Raw genomic sequence first — 8,378 nt, forward strand, 5'->3', positions numbered from 1 at the left:
GAGCAACAGTAACAAATATAAATGATACTGGGAGGAAATTTAACACAGAATAAATATGGGAAATGCCTGTTATTATTCGCTTGAGTGGCTTTTGTCATCTAGTCTGCTGTGAAAGAATCTGAAAATTAGAATTTATAAAACAGTTATATTACCTGTTATTCTGCATGGTTATGAAATTTGGACTCTCACTTTGAGAAAGGAATAGAGATTAATGATGTGTGAGAATAAGGTGCTTAGAAAAGTATTTGGGGCTAAGAGGGATTAAGTTATAGGAGAATGGAGAAAGTTACACAACACAGAACTGCACGCATTGTATTCTTCACCTGACATAATTAGGAACATTAAATCCAGACGTTTGAGATGGCCAAGGCATGTAGCACGTATGGGCCAATCCAGAAATGCATATAGAGTGTTAGTTGGGAGGCCGGAGGGAAAAAAGACCTTTGGAGAGGCCGAGAGGTAGATGGGAGGATAACATTAAAATGGATTTGAGGGAGGTGGGATATGATGGTAGAGACTGGATTAATCTTGCACAGAGTAGTGACCGAAGGCGGAGTTATGTGTAGGCGGCAATGAACCTGCGGATTTCTTAAAGGCTATAAGTAAGGAAGATGTCATTATCAAACATTTGAAATAGTCATAATATTTTGTTCAGTTGAGTTTTTCCTTCTATAACTGTTAGGTAGGTACTTGCTATAATAGTATATGTGACTGATTTTATGTTAACCCTGACATATTCATGCATTAAATACATTTTCGGTAATAATTGGGAAACAGTTACAATAGCGACGGAATCGTGTAACGTGCACGTATTCAGTAAACTTTATTTTTGGTCTGTTGTGTCTCAGAGGACGTGCAGATCGCCAAGTTCTTCTCGAACAGAGGCCTTCGAGTGAAGATTCAGCGTGCAGATGAACCGACAGATGTCGCTTCTTTGTTGTCAGTGGATATGTACAAGCTGGCTGTATTTCTACACTGGCAGTGTGAGGGCAGCTCCGTCGTTTTGAAAAAGGTCAGTGTGATAGGTTAGAAATTAAAGTTCTTCGATAAATAATGATTGAATATAAGAAATGAGGCCATGAGCATATTTCTTCTGGTTGGTTGGATCCAACCATGCCTTCCAATTAATAAATCTAGATACACATTCAGAGTGAACCAGCCAAGGCTAGACTCCTTACCGCACTCACGGCGGCTGATTCATACGTAACGACGCTATCCTATGCACCCTAACAATATGGTGGTTGTAGCACATGATAGCAGAAACTGTATAACAAAATGGCCTTGCTTCCACTGAAACAATGCAGGTGGAGACATCTATAACACTAAAAAAAAACACAAAACAATAAAAGAGTGGAAACATGTAATGCGGAAGCAACATCAAAACTGCACGTATGTCATTTCGTACGCCATGGTCGCTAATACAGGGACATCATTTTATTTTTACTTCAATTTTTATTTTACCTGAGTTTTTGAATGTACTTCACTCCCACCCCTTCTACTAGTAAACTTCCAACCGTTCTCCACACAGAACCAAGCGTATACAGTCAAAGTCTCCTTACGGTCATAGTAAACACAAACAGTACTGAGTTAGTGAGTATAGTACGTTCCAAAAATACGTTCCCTTTCAATATTGAATCATATTCTCGCACAGGTACTGTCGTTCGTTTGCCTATGTCGCATCCCGGTTTCCCCATCCACTTCTGCCCGTCCCTTTGTGGCTGGGCTGTCTTAGCTATTTTCTGAAAACATTAATTTCTGTTAGGAATTGGACGTCTACGTAATATTATACAACTATTTAAAATAACTTAAATAGAAGGGCCTCGTTAAGTAATTGTCACGTGATTTCCCCCCTTTCTGCAACTCTGCGACAAAACCACTTGGACGGACAGTAGATAGCATGTCTGAATAGTTTTATCTTTTCGGATCGGGCAGAAGTGAAGATTGAATTTACAGTACGTAAGGTACTCTTTTATAGAGTAGGTACAGAATTATTTCAATATGAGTTAGTAGTACGAAAGACGAAATTGGTAATTGGAATTTGGTATAATAGTCTATGTGCGATAATATGCAAAAAAGAACTGAAACCTGTATAGAAACGAACGGCCATCATTTTCAAATATGTGTTTAAATATCCATATTGTGATTATTTTTAAATTTAACTTCATTCTCTATATTGTACGCTAATGTGCTGTAGACAGTATAATATACACAGCATAATGAATACGTCCGAACGGACAGCTCAGATCGTGAGAAAAAACACTTATTGTTAATATTTTACTGCATTTTGATTAAAGAAAAACCTAATGAAAATTATCAAACTCAAAATCGCGATATTTCCTATTTTACGTAAATGGATGAACTACTTTTCATCCCTCCTATACCTAGTAAAAGTTATTTGTTTGTATCTTACGTCAGTATCATCGAACTCCAGTCGTGGAAGCGGTAGCAAACGGTGTTTCCGATTCACAACTTTTAAGCCAAAGGTATAGCCAGGTTAATATTACAAATGTTAGTAAAAATTAAATGATGTCCCGGTACTATCGTAGAAACTTAATTTCACCGTCTTCATTCGCTGTATTACGAAAACTTGTTTATTCCAGGCCTCCGAGCACAGGTTGTTCACCATTCAACACTTCTGGCTGGTCTTCACTGACCGACCTGCTGCATCGAGCGACAGTCTCGCTGCTTTGCAGGAGGTGAACATTCTTCTGGACAGCCACTTCACGCTGGTGCGGCCAGGGTCGGTGCAGAATGAATATCTTCTGCAGGATGTGTACAAGATCTTGGCCAGATCGCCACTCACATTTACTCCTGAACGTGCATGGAGCCCTGGGCAGAAGTTTCCTGCTGGTCCGCCAAGGAAAGATTTTGGTGGAACTGTTCTGCGATCAGCAACCGTGGTGAGTATAGCCTACAGGATTTACAAAAATTACGCGAGCTAAACTCTGGTACGAAACAGACTGGAACAGTTAGCAATGTAAAATAAATACAGGGACATCATTTTATTTTTCTTCAATTATTATTGTACCTGAGTTTTTTTAATGTACTTCACTCTCACCCCCTCTACTAGTAAACATTTCATCCGTTCTCCACACAGAACCAAGCGTATACACGATGAAAGAGTAATGGAACGGAGAAAAATTCTCTCCGGCGCCGGGATTTGAACCCGGGTTTTCAGCTCTACGTGCTGATGCTTTATCCACTAAGCCACACCGGATACCCACCCCGGCGTCGTACAGAATCGTCTCAGTTTAAGTTCCAACTCTTGGGTTCCCTCTAGTGGCCGCCCTCTGCACTACGTCATAGATGTCTATGAACGTAGGACTGAAATCCGCACATGTGCTGAGGTGCACTCGTTATGAGTGACTAGTTGGCCGGGATCCGACGGAATAGGCGCCGTCTTAAATCACGAAGTGATTTACGCATATCATATATTATTTTAATGTACCGAAGTTCATCGCATGATGACGCAGAATATTTTTTTATTTTAGTAGGTTATTTTACGACGCTGTATCAACATCTAGGTTATTTAGCGTCTGAATGATATGAAGGTGATAATGCCGGTGAAATGAGTCCGGGGTCCAGCACCGCAAGTTACCCAGCATTTGCTCATCTTGGGTTGAGGAAAAACCCCGGAAAAAACCTCAACCAGGTAACTTGCCCCGACCGGGATTCGACCCCGGGCCACCTGGTTTTGCGGCCAGACGCGCTGACCATTACTCCACAGGTGTGGACGACGCAGAATATCTGCATGGAAATATCATATGTACTTCGGTACATTAAAATAATATACAAGCGTATACAGTCAAAGTCGCCTTAAAGTCATATTATACACAAACAGTACTGAAATAGTATAGTGTGTTCCAGAAATATGTTCAAGTTTTCCAGTGACGAAAGAGCTTTCAATATTGAATCATATTCTCGCACAGGTACTGCCCTCCATTTGCCTAAGTCGCATCCCGGTTTCTCCCACCCGTTTCTGCTCGTTCCTCTGTAAAGGCTAGTGGCTGGGCTGTCTTAGCTCTTTCTGAAAACATTAATTTCTGTTAGGAAACCGTTTGCTACCCCTTTCTAAGACTGGAGTTCGATGATACTGGCGTAAAATACAAACAAATCACTTTACTAGGTATAGGAGGGAAGAAAAGTAGTTCATCCATTTACGTAAACTAGGAAATATTGCGATTTTGATTTTGATAATTTTCATTAGGTTTTTCTTTAATCAAATTCAGTACCCTATTAACAATAAGTGTCCACACATGTGGAGTAACGGTCAGCGCGTCTGGCCGCGAAACCAGGTGGCCCGGCTTCGAATCCCGGTCGGGGCAAGTTACCTGGTTGAGGTTTTTTCCGGGGTTTGCCCTCAACCCAATACTAGCAAATGCTGGGTAACTTTCGGTGCTGGACCCCCGAACTCATTTCACCGGCATTATCACCTTCATATCATTCAGACGCTAAATAACCTAGATGTTGATACAGCGTCGTAAAATAACCCAATAAAATGAAAAAAAAAATTATAATAAGTGTTTTTACTCACGAACTGAGCTATCCATTCGGACGTATTCATTGTACTTCTGTCGATGTATATTCTTGTGAAAGTTCTCTCCCAGCATTTTATGGGTATGTCCAATAATCTAAAAAAATATATATCATAAATTTATATGATTAGTTCTTTTCAAATTTTCTTCAAGCCAAGCCACATGGGGCTGATGTAAACCTGTCCTTTTAAAATAATTAGTTATTGTTGTTTGAAGAAAGCAATATGTTGTGTGGTTCGTGATTCCATGTCTTCATCATGTCGTAGGAAATTACTTGACAGTTAATTAACGAAGCCCTTTTATTTAAGTTATTTTGAACAGTTATACAATATTACATAGACGCTCTGCGCTTTGTTGAGGAAACCAAATGCACGTCGGTTAGTTCTATCAGGCCCTAGCACTCCATTTTTAATGTTAACTCTCTGATGACTGAGTAACAATAACTATACCCAAAAACAACACACAGTGACGAATCAATGCTCTTAGCAATAACAAACAATCACACTGTGGCAAACAGTCACAAAACTAAAACAAGTGCAGCATCGTACCGATGCGAGATAGGACACATATCGATTAATGAAAAATGTTTGTTTGAATAGATCTACTCTGTATTCACCCCATTCTTCTGTAACATAAGATCTGAATCACTCTGTATAAATGTATTTAAATTAAACTCGAACCCTAAGCCTATACGTAAAAGAAGATTTTAAATTGTCGTATTTCAACTTAAAGAATATATTTTTTTTTTACAAAACTATACGAGTATATAAAGCTTACATTAATATTTGCTGTTTTCAGGTTGTGGCAGACGTCTGGGAAAACTACCTCGATGTACGCTACAAGCACATAAACTCTTACCCTAAGTACAACTACGTTGAGACACAACTCATTGCCAAATACAGCAACTTCAGGTGCAGTTAGAATTTGTTTTACTTCTACCGTATTTTCTAGATATTAGGCGCAGTGATTCATATCAAAATTATTTACAATTTTAATAAAATATTAGCGTCATGAAGGCCACATATATATATATATATATATATATATATATATATATATATATATATACTCTCTGCTTCTACATCTCACGCGTTGCGTAACACTTCATTTCCTTCGGAATATGTATGATAAGACTTTCTTGTGTTCAAATCTAACGTACCTTGTTTACATGTTTCGACCTATTATGGGTCATCCTCAGAACTGCTCGTTGCTGGTCTTGGCGCCTCTTATTTTGTTTCCTGTGAGGGTGTGTTCGTGTGGTGTAAAGTGGAGTCAAAGAATGTCTGTGTTCTGAAATTGAGTTGTGGGTTGAGAATTTCTTTGGGGTGTATTTTTGTGTTTCTGCACATTTCATATTGTTCTAGTGTGTTCAATTTCTGGCTTTTTGGTTGGATGTATAGACACACAAATACACACCCCAAATAAATTCTCAACCCACAACTCAATTTCAGAACACAGACACTCTTTGACTCCACTTTACACCACACGAACACACCCTCACAGGAAACAAAACAAGAGGCGCCAAGACAGCAACGACCAGTTCTGAGGATGACCCATAATAGGTCTGAACATATAAACATGATACATTAGAATTTAACACGAAGTCTTATCACACATATTCCGAAGTCATACAGTGTTAAAAGTTGTGTAATGAAGAGGTGTACTTCATCTCCTTTATCACGCTCTTTCATATTTAAGTATAAAAATGTAGGGATTCCATTTGAAATTTGAAAGAGGGAGTGGCTGAGGGTGGTGGTGAAATCTAAAATGCAATTAAGCCTGGTTTCAGACTTCCCCCTCAATATCTAAATTGACGTGTTTTTTTTTTTGTTTAAATTGAATTCAATTTAAATAATTAGTTATTTACACAGGAAAGTTTTGAAATGAAAGCTCTGTAGGCTATATTGATTTTATCGAATATTCCATCGTGTTAAGACTTGTATACTTTGGGAGTTCGTCGTTTTAAATAATTTTATGAATTTAACTGATTGTACCCGTCCATTTCTTATTGTGATTATGTGTTGAAGATACATCTGATGAGTTCAATCGTGTGGTGATCGCACTAGTCGAGTTGTCGTGTGCCTATGATATTTGTAATGATTTTTAGAGTTTAAGAAAGTATTTCTGCAGAAAAGTATATTCTATTATCCATGTGCTAAAAAAGGATAAATGTTCATCTCCCTTCTTGCTTAAAAAAGTCCCTTGTACAGACGCTTGCATTGCCCTATTTTGACTATGCTGACATTTTACTGACTGACCTTTCCAACGACAACAAAACGAAACTTCAACGTGCTCATAATTTGTGTGTACGTTTTGTAAGCAATGTTCGTAAATATGATCACATTACCCCATCCCTGGAAGCAATAGGTTGGCTTAAACTAGATAAGAAAAGAAATTTACATTCACTTCTCCTTCCCTTCGAAATCTTGAACTCTTCTATTCCTTCGTACCTGTCGTCTCGCTTCACTTACCTTTCTTCCCACCATAATCTGAACACACGCTCTCGTCAGGAAACAATACTAACAATACCATCCCATCGCAACTCCTCATACTCATCCTCTTTCACAATAGCCCTGCCAAGACTCTGGAATTCGTTACCTGCTAACATCAGGAACTGTCGAAATAAAATTGAATTCAAACGCAAACTTACTAGGCACTTGGTCAGTAATTGATTTCTTGTAAATAGTTTCCTTAATCTATCACAAAATATTTCAATATCCAATAATTTCATCACTATACAATTTTGTTATTCTAGGTTTAATTTGTAATTCAGTAAATATAAAATATTCTTTGTTTTTCTATGACTATTACACTCTTACTACGTCATATTACTTTTGACCAATAAAACGATACGAAAGGACGTATTTCAACCAATCATGGCTGCTTATCGCACAATTTTATCGCGTCCCTAGCATTTGTTTAATTTTATCGCGTCCCTAGCATTTGTTTAATTTTATCGCGTCCCTAGCATTTGTTTCTTTGTTTGCCAACATTTGAAACTGCGCTGGTCTGGACGTCAAAAATATATATAAAATTACAAACCACTCCAGTCGATGCACAGCAGTTTCAATATGACTCGCATTGGCATTCAAGATCAAGAATTAATAAAAATCACTGATCATACCTATGCATCTTCTGAAATCCGATTTACAAATAAATGAAGAGCACCATTCGGAAATCCTGAATAAGTTGAATACACCATGTAGGCCTAAATCAACGAGTTCCACTTCTATCATGCACACGTCCAATATAACATCAATTGAACCACCAACCACATTCAAATTTGAAAATTGTACATTCAATAATTATTATTATAATAATTATTCATGTTTATTTTTTATGTCATCGTCGTTAATTAAAACTTTTCTAACACTTGTGTATATTAGTTAGGTTATGTTATAGCTTCTGCTCTGAGAGGATAAAAAGAACTTCTGCTTTATGATATTATGGATAGTCACGTATCAGAGATTGTTTAATATTAAGATTTATTGAATAGTAATCATTACAGTGTCTTTATAAAGACACTACTGCCATCTAGCATGCATCTAGCGTAATATTTGTAATGTTGAGATGGTACAATAATACATTTGAAGACAGTTGTATTTTCGTAAGTCAATATTTTATTGTATTGGAGTACTTCGTTACTTCTAAGCTTTATATACTTTCTTCTAATCGTGTAATAGTCAATTAAATCCCACTCGAGTTTTGATTTTCTCTAGATAAATCAAAACGTCTAGTGAGATTACTGTTGATAAATTATCTAGCTTTAATTAGTCAGGTAATCTTTTCGTACTTTGATTTTTATTGTAATTGTAATTGTAAATTTAATACCAATTGTAATGT

Source organism: Periplaneta americana, chromosome 15 (assembly GCF_040183065.1).
Source record: "Periplaneta americana isolate PAMFEO1 chromosome 15, P.americana_PAMFEO1_priV1, whole genome shotgun sequence".
NCBI classification, from domain to species: Eukaryota; Metazoa; Arthropoda; class Insecta; order Blattodea; family Blattidae; genus Periplaneta; species Periplaneta americana.